The following is an 8,810-nucleotide window of genomic DNA, read 5'->3' as shown; positions in this document are numbered from 1 at the left end:
AAAACCTTAGTCGGGGGAGAACTATGGGATCTATTTCATTACTATTTCCTGTGAGAAATTACATTTCTGCTAAAAATGAATGATAAACTATTTAAGCTTAAGAGCCCTTCCAGGACCCACCTAAGATCATCAGTCTTAGGAGAAGCCCAATGACCTTTAACCAGCCTAATAATCCAAGTTAACCAGGCATTTTAAAAAATCCAGCCAAGCAATGATTGACATGATCAACGTCAATGCCACCCAACCATCCCCTTTTCCTACAAATTACCATTGTCAAGAGGGAATTTTTGAATTAGATTGCTTAGAAGCCTCTTTCCTTTTGAGACAATAAAAATGTTTGTAAGCAATTATTTGCAGATAAATTTTGTTTTAAATAGGAACTAGCTGTTCTCTCAGACTCCTGTTTCTCCCCCTTCACACGTCTGTTGGGTAATCTTCCTCAAAACACACTCCGATCAATATTCGTTGAAAACCTTTGACAGTCCCATGTAGGTGCATAACTGAACCAGGCAGAATCAGGCTCAGACTTTTACATGACATACCTGTGCGGCCACAGCACCCTGCCACATGCTTCCAACACCTCAGCTTTTGCCTGGGAGCCTCCTCAGTCACCCCAGAAACTCCCTCGAACTTTCCTTTACCCAGGCCTGGGGGCTGTATAGCTCAGCAAGCTTCCCCAGTACACCCTGGTGTTAATCATTTCCACTTTCCTGATACACAGTCTCAGATCTACTTCCAGTTCCTCTGAGTGTTACAGACTTGTTGTGGGATAGGAGATGTAAACCAAAAAGATGGCTGTCCAGTGGGGCCTGGCCTGTTGTCCTTCTGTCCCAGCAGATACTCTATCCTCAGCCCTCCTTGTACCGTTTTGTACAGTGCAAATCTACACCAGGGGTTCTAAACAGGGGGATGACTTTGCCCCTCAGAGGACAAATGTCTCCTGGGCAGCAATATTGCCCTAGGTTGAGAATCAGAGAAATGTACTTTTGTTGAGTGACTATTTGCTTATTGGCCTAGACTCTATGAAGTTAGATATAATTTATAGATTGATAAATTGCAAATGATTTTGTCCTATTGAGATGCAAATTATTTCTGTCTAGTAGAAAATATAACCTCAAAGAATACAATTTCATTGCCTTGTAGGACATGAACCAATTTCATACCTAACCTAGTAATCTTTTTTTTTAATTGAGGTATCGTTGATGTACATTATGTAAGTTTCAGGTGTACAACATAGTGATTCACAATTTTTAAAGGTTATACTCCATTAGTTATAAATTATTACAATTTATATAAAATATATTCCCTGTGTTGTATAATATATCCTTGTAGCTTATTTATTTTATACATAGTAGTTGGTACTGTTTGGTGTTTTTTTTTTGGCCGCGCCACGTGGCATGCGGCTTGCGGGATCTTAGTTCCGCAACCAGGGATCTAACCCATGCCCCTTGCAGTGGAAGCAAAGGAGTCTTAACTGCTGGACCACCAGGGAAGTCCCTAGTAGTTTGTACTTCTTAATCTCCTCCCCCGCTTCCCTCTCCCCACTGGTAACTACTAGTTTGTTCTCTGTATCTGTGAGTCTATTTCTTCTTTGTTATAGTCACTATTTTATTTTTTAGATTCCACATACAAGTGATACCATACAGTATTTGTCTTTCTCTGTCTGACTTATTTCACTTAGCATAATACCCTCCAAGTCCATCCATGTTGCAAATGGCAAAATTTCATTCTTTTTTCTAACTGAGTAGTATTCCATTGTATATATATACCACGTCTTCTTTATCCATACATCTGTTGATGGACACTTAGGTGGCTTCTATATCTTGGCAATTGTAAATAATGCTGCTATGAACATTGGGGTGCGTGTATCTTTTTCAATTAGCATGCTTGCGTGCACGCACTCCCTCTCTCTCTCTCTCTATATATATACACACACAGGAGTGGAATTGCTGGGTCATATGGTAGTTCTATTTTTAGTTTTTTGAGAAACCTCCATACTGTTTTTCACAGTGGCTGCACCAATTTACATTCCCACCAACAGTGTGCAAGGGTTCCCTTTTCTCCACATCCTCGCCAACATTTGTTATTTGTGTTCTTTTTGATGATAGCCCATTCTGACAGGTGTGAGGTGATATTTCACTGTGGTCTTAGTTTGCATTTCTCTGATGATTAATGATGTTGAGCATATTTTCGGGTGCCTGTTGGCCATCTGTATGTCTTCTTTGGAAAAATGTCTATTCAGTTCTTCTGCTCATTTTTTAATTGGGTTGTTTGTTTTTTTGATGTTGAATTGTTTATATATTTTGGATAGTAACCCCTTATCAGTCATATCATTTGCAAATATTTTCTCCCATTAGTGGGTTGTCTTTTCATTTTGTCGATGGTTTAGTTTACTGTGCGAAAGCTTTTAGGTTCAATTAGGTCCCATTTGTTTATTTTTGCTTTTATTTCCTTTGGTTTAGGAGACCGATCCAAAAAAATATTGCTACAATTTATGTCAAAGAGTTCTGCCTATGAACACAACATTGTAAAGCAACTATTTAAAAATAAATAAAAGATAAAAACCAAAAAAAAAAAAAGAAAGAGTGCTGCCTATCTTTTCTTCTTTCTAGGAATTTTATGGTTTCCTAGCAGTCTTGTTTAAGTATATTTTTCCTCACTGAATAAATTTCTGTTCCTCCTTTATACCAATTTCACCATCTTCCTGGTTCCTTCATTAAGGAACTGACACATGCTCACTATAGGTTTATTTGATGAATGAAAATTTAAACTTGTTGAAAATCATCCTTTGACAGTGTTTATTCATAAGGCAAGAAAGGTGTTCACCAGGTACTATGAAGTAAAAAGGCAGGTTACAAAGCAGCATATATAGTATAATCCCACTTTTGGAAAAACACACACAGAGGGAATACCTATGAAAGTATATATACCAAAGTGTCACCTGTGCTTAACTATAGGGGGAGTTAAGGGAGATCATTTAAATATCTTATTTTTCAACTATTTTATTTTGGGGGTTTTCTAGAATGAGCAGGTAGTATTGGCATAATTTTTTTTAAATTAATTAATTAATTTATTTTTGGCTGCATTGGGTCTTCGTTGCTGCACGCGGGCTTTCTCTAGTTGCGGCGAGCCTGGGCTACTCTTCGTTGCGGTGAGTATTTAGGGCAATACAGATTGCCCTAAATCCCATCTAACTCACTTAACCTTTGAAAAGCAACAAACCTTAAATGGTTTTGATCCAAACAGAGTGATGGGAGAACATTTTAAGAGCATCCTATTTACCCAAAAGTCAACAGAATCAGTTCTATCTCCTCACCTAAACCAGTATTGTCAGTCTTTCTCATTTTAGCCTTTTTAGTGGGTGTATAGGCCCTGGAACCTTCAAACATTGCTGGTGGGAATGTAAAATGGGGCAACCTCTTCAGAAAACAGTTTAGTGGTTTCTTATAAAGTCATGTACACTCAGCCCATGATCCAGCAATCCCACTCCAGGTATTCCCAAGAAAAATGAATATATCCACACTGACCTGTACATGAATATTCACAGGTCTATTAATAACAGCCCCAAACTGGAAACAATCCAAATACCCATCAACAGGTAAATGGAGAAACCAAAAAAAGCATCGAAAAGGAATGAATTACAGATACATATATTAACATAGACAAAAAGTCTCAAAAATGTTTAGCAAAAGAAACCAGACAAAAAGTACTGTATGATTATACTATGACTTCATTTATATGAAACTCTAGAAACCACAAATCTAAAGAGCCGAACAAGAGTTGCCCAGAGCCAGGGGTTGGGGATGGAACCCTTTGGGGTGATTGAAATGTTCTGTCTTGCTTGTAGTGATTGTTACAGGGGTGCTACATTTATCAAAGTCCATCAAACTGTACGGTTAAAAACTGTTTTTTATAATAATTAGAGTTGTTTTATGTAAATTAACCTCAAAAGTTGATTTTTTAAAAACCCTTTAGAACCTATCCCTGTTTTGATCAGTTCCCCCATATTCATTAGTAATTATAATGGGTTCCATTGACAGTATTTACTGAGCCATCACTACGTGCCAGACACTGCTCTAAGAGCTCTGCACGTATTAAGCTATTTAACCCGTCAACAAGCCCATGTGACGTTAGCATCCCTATGTTAGAGATGAGAGAACTGAGGCACAGAGAAGTTAAGCTACTTGCCTAAAAGCACGTGATCTGCAAACGACAAATATGGGACGGACCCTACACAGTCAGACTTGAGTTGTAATAAATGCAATACACTGTCTCCTAATAAATTTGTTGGTATTTACTGAAGAGCTAGCAAACTGAGGAAACCAAAGTTTTAACGGGTAACACCAGATAAAGGGAGGAACATAGAAAATGACTTAAGTATAAGAGCAGAGCAAGGGCTCCCAAATTGGGTAAAATGCTCTCTATACCTGTTTCTCCACTCATAAAATGAACTACTCCAGCTAGCAAACTCATATTCATTTTGCTACCTCACTGAAAAGAAGTATTTATATATATACACAATTTGAAAAATCATAAAAGGAAGAACGGCAGTCCCTTGCTTTACTTCTTCCCAACCCCAAGCCCATTCTAGGAAGTAGACATTCTCAACTCTTCTACCTGTTTCTCCTCTTATTATCTCCATACTCCCAAATGATAAGCTATTACTTTCTCTTATTTGTCAGTGTCATATACTATTTACCTTCTTGCCCTGGTAGGTAAGGACTTAGCTCTCCTGTACCCTCTCCCCCATTTCTCCTTCATCCAACAAAACTGTACCACAATTCTTGATTAAATCAGTGATCACTATCCAAATTACTAGGACAATGCAAATACTGCTCACTGCTATACTTCTAAGAAGTCCACTAAAGCCAGTCTCTTTCTTATACAACCTTCATTTTTCTTGGAGTTAAAAATTGCCTTTTTTTCATTATCCTGGCTTTCCATCAATCTGCCATTATTTTTTCCAAATGTCTAACATCTTTGTCAACAGTATTTGACATATGTTCAAATACATCCATTCCAGTTTCTTCCTGTGATGTCCTTCCTTTCCTCCTGCCCTTATCTGGACTGGGAATTCTCTAAGGATGCCGCACAGCAGTCATACTGGACTTTCATTGTGACTTGAGTACTGGGTTCCCCATTTCCTTTGAAGTTGTTAATACATGAAGAGAGAGCAGTGGCGTTCACTGTGATAATGTTGTTTACTGTGGTAGCTCTTAACTGGAGTCACTTTATTTATTGAAAAAGTATTCTATATATGCATGAGTTCACAAATGTAATCAGATATAATTTCAGAAACCCAGGCCCGGACCCTAGTTTGTTTTTTTTTCCCAAATTGTTGCTATTTAAATTTACTTTATCTGATTCTTGATTCAGACAAACCAACTCTAAAAGAGACACTTATGAGGCGATTGGGGAAGTATGAGCTGAATATTTGATGGTATGAAATTATTGTTTTAGAGGCTTCCCTGGTGGTGCAGTGGTTAAGAATCCACCTGCCAATGCAGGGGACACGGGTTCGAGCCCTGGTCGGGAAAGATCCCGCATGCCGTGGAGCAACTAAGCCCATGCGCCACAACTACTGAGCCTGCGCTCTAGAGCCCTCGAGCCACAACTACTGAGCCCACGTGCTACAACTACTGAAGCTCGTGTGCCTACAGCCCGTGCTCTGCAACAAGAGAAGCCACCGCAACGAGTAGCTCGCGCACCGCAACGAAGAGTAGCTCCTGCTCTCAGCAACTAGAGAAAGCCCGCACGCAGCAGCGAAGACCCAAAGCAGCCAAAAACAAAAATTGATTAATTTTTTTTAAAAAAGCAACTTCTAGCAAGGATATACAGTATTTATCTTTTGATTTACTTAATGAAGTTATAATAGACTTATTTTAGTTTCCCTACTGTTATTTACCTTACAAATCTTAGCATTTAGCCTTCTATCTTAAGAACCTCCCCATAAAACTAAATACATTACATAAGAAAACTTATGACTTAGTGTAATTATGTACAAAATTTAAATACCAAAGTTAAGGTTCATTCATTCATTCAGCCAACAGTAACTGAGCATCTTCCAAATGCCAGGTGCTCTAGGGTACTAAAGATACACGGATGACAAGGACTCAGAAGGTAGGGACCTTAAGAATAAGTCACCTGCCTAAGTGGTTAATGGAGGAACCAGGACTACGACCCGTCAACCTGCCAGGCTGGACTGACTCTTCCACTACACATGGCCCAGAGACCCCTTAGCTGGCACGTGACATCACGCTGGCTTTGAAGCAGCTCCCTAGTCCCTTACAGGGACGGGCCAACTCTCCTCAAAGCATGCTCTTTGGAACACTTCTTCCGTGTAATATTCTGTAAGTCAGGGTCTTATTGGCAAGAAAGAGACGCTGACTTTGGCTGATTAAACAGAAGACAGACTATCGAAAGGGTATTGGGTACCTCACAGGATTTTGGGGAGGTCTGGAGAGACCAGTTCAAGGCTAAACTTTTAGAAAAAAATGCCCAGACCCATGCCATCAAACTGGCCTGATGAGGAAACCGGTGCCACTACCACTGAGCACTACTAAGTACTCTGCGACAGAAACTTATCTTTACGGCCTCACCCTCGTCCCAAATGCAAAGGAGGGAAGTTTTCTGGGTTGTCTTCGGAGAGACTGGACTCATTCAGCTGGCATTCCCCACACCTAGCAAGGGCATTCAAAAAAAGCTTGGTAGACAAATATCATGACAAATATCCAAATATCCACAGTGAACGTTAACAGGCATTTCACAGAATGTCAGGGAAACAGGTTTCTCTACTGCAGGACCACCTGGAGCTTTTAATATGCTTTGGAGCATAGGGACTCTCTAAGAAGATAAAATAGTTCCCAATCATCGGTGATCATCGAAACTTTATTTCTGTAACAGGTAACCCAGGATGGAAAAAGTGGTAGACGTTATGCTCAGCTGCTCCCTCTCTTGGCCTCCCACAAAGTCCCACTCATTTGACTACTAAAAGCTCTTACTTCTCTGGTTCAGGAGCCCTCATCTCTCACCTGGACTATATAGCAGCAGTTCCCAACTGCCCTCCAGGGCATGGCCCTTCAGTCCACACAGTAGCAGTCATGATCATAACATGCAAATCCAGTTAAGTCACTTCCCTACCGAAACACTTCGGTGGCTTGCCACTACCCTCACGAGACTCCCAACCCCAGATGCCTACTTACTTCCAGCCTCAGCTCTTGCCACAATTCCTCTCCAACTCCTCGCCGCCAGGCAAGTTCAAGAACTGCCTCTGCCCCACCCCTAACCCCCACGACTGACCCTTCAGATCAGAAGGAAATAACCTCTGTCAAGCTGTGTCTGGGCTGGCCCACTTCCTCTGGGCTCCTATAGCATCCCCCACTTTTACCTCATAGCACTTAAACCACATGGTAACTGCTCAATCACTGGTCTGTATTCCCCCCAGACAACAAGTTCTCAGAGTGCAAAAATTCTTCCTCACACAAATACCCGACAAAGCACTTGCCACTTAAAGGGCAGTGTACAAAGGAGATGAAAGAGCACACCTAAAACTTTCAGGTAATGGATATCCTTTTACTTTGTTTTCTCTCTCACACAATCAGACTTGCATAGCACACATTCACTAAAAACGTCAATTTAAAAAATGTTTTGTGTTCTATGATACAGACAAGGTACACCTATTTTTAGTAGAAAAAGACAGAAATTATACTTACCTAATGTAAAGCACATAGAAAGTTTAGTCTGGAAAAAGAATGAGACTCAAGTTTCTTTGGTTTCAACAGGAGAGGAAATGATAGAGCCACTTTAGTTGCTGATGAAGGCAGAGCATCTGTCAGCCAGAAGGATGTAGAGACTCAAGTCTCTACAAAATGCCCATCAAGAGTCCAGTTCTAAAGGAGAAAAGAGCCACTCAAAAAGCAGCACTATCAGGCAGTCACAGCCTTAATGTTTTCAGTGAAGCTGCTTGAGAAAACACCTAGAACCATTTTTGGTTTCTTACATCATTCGAGGCCAAATAGCCTTTCTCTTTGTATTTAATCCAGTATTCAGGAGTTTGCTTGATTCAAAAGATAAGCACAACTTCCTCCTGGCTATCTCAACTGAGATGTTGATATTAGGTAAAGTTGTAACAATGAGGTTTTTTGTTTTGTTCCTTTTTTTACTTTTAATATTTAACAACTAGATTTACTGAGCATTGACTCTGTAGCCAAGCACGGTTTAAGTGCTCTCCATGAATTAACAATTTAATACTCAATATAAGATGACTGGCGATATACCTATATCCTATACATTATCTTCCTCTACTGAGGAGATTGGCATTATACCCATTTTATAAATGAAAAAACTAAGGTTACTAATTTGACTAAGGTTACAAAACTAGCAAGTAGTAGATCTGAGATCAGAATCCAGTTTGGCTTAAGAGTCTACATTCTTAACCATACCATTATAATGGCTCATGACTTAAGTTCAACACACACACACAAACATCCTTTCAATCGGAGTCAAGAGGCTTGATGTTGGTTGTCTTCAATAAGCCATGGGGACGTAGAGTAAAGTCACTTTGAAAATCTACGACTGTCCTCCCCACCTGTAAAGTTAGAGGACTAGACTCAACAGTCCTTTCCTAACAGTGTGGAAGAGCGTATGAGAGCGTGGGGGTGCTGGCAATGAGAGGCTAACCTGGCAAGGATCCCTGGGCCATTTCAACCAGAGCAAAGACTTTTTTGGAAAATGAACTGTTCTGTTAGAAGTAAAGGTATGAAAAATCTTTGGAACTGTAACAACAGTTTCCTTCTTGGAGCCAATGGATT

The sequence above is a fragment of the Balaenoptera physalus genome, assembly GCF_965194825.1.
Source record: "Balaenoptera physalus genome assembly, chromosome: 19".
In the NCBI taxonomy this organism is placed as follows: domain Eukaryota; kingdom Metazoa; phylum Chordata; class Mammalia; order Artiodactyla; family Balaenopteridae; genus Balaenoptera; species Balaenoptera physalus.
This window is presented reverse-complemented; position numbering follows the sequence as displayed.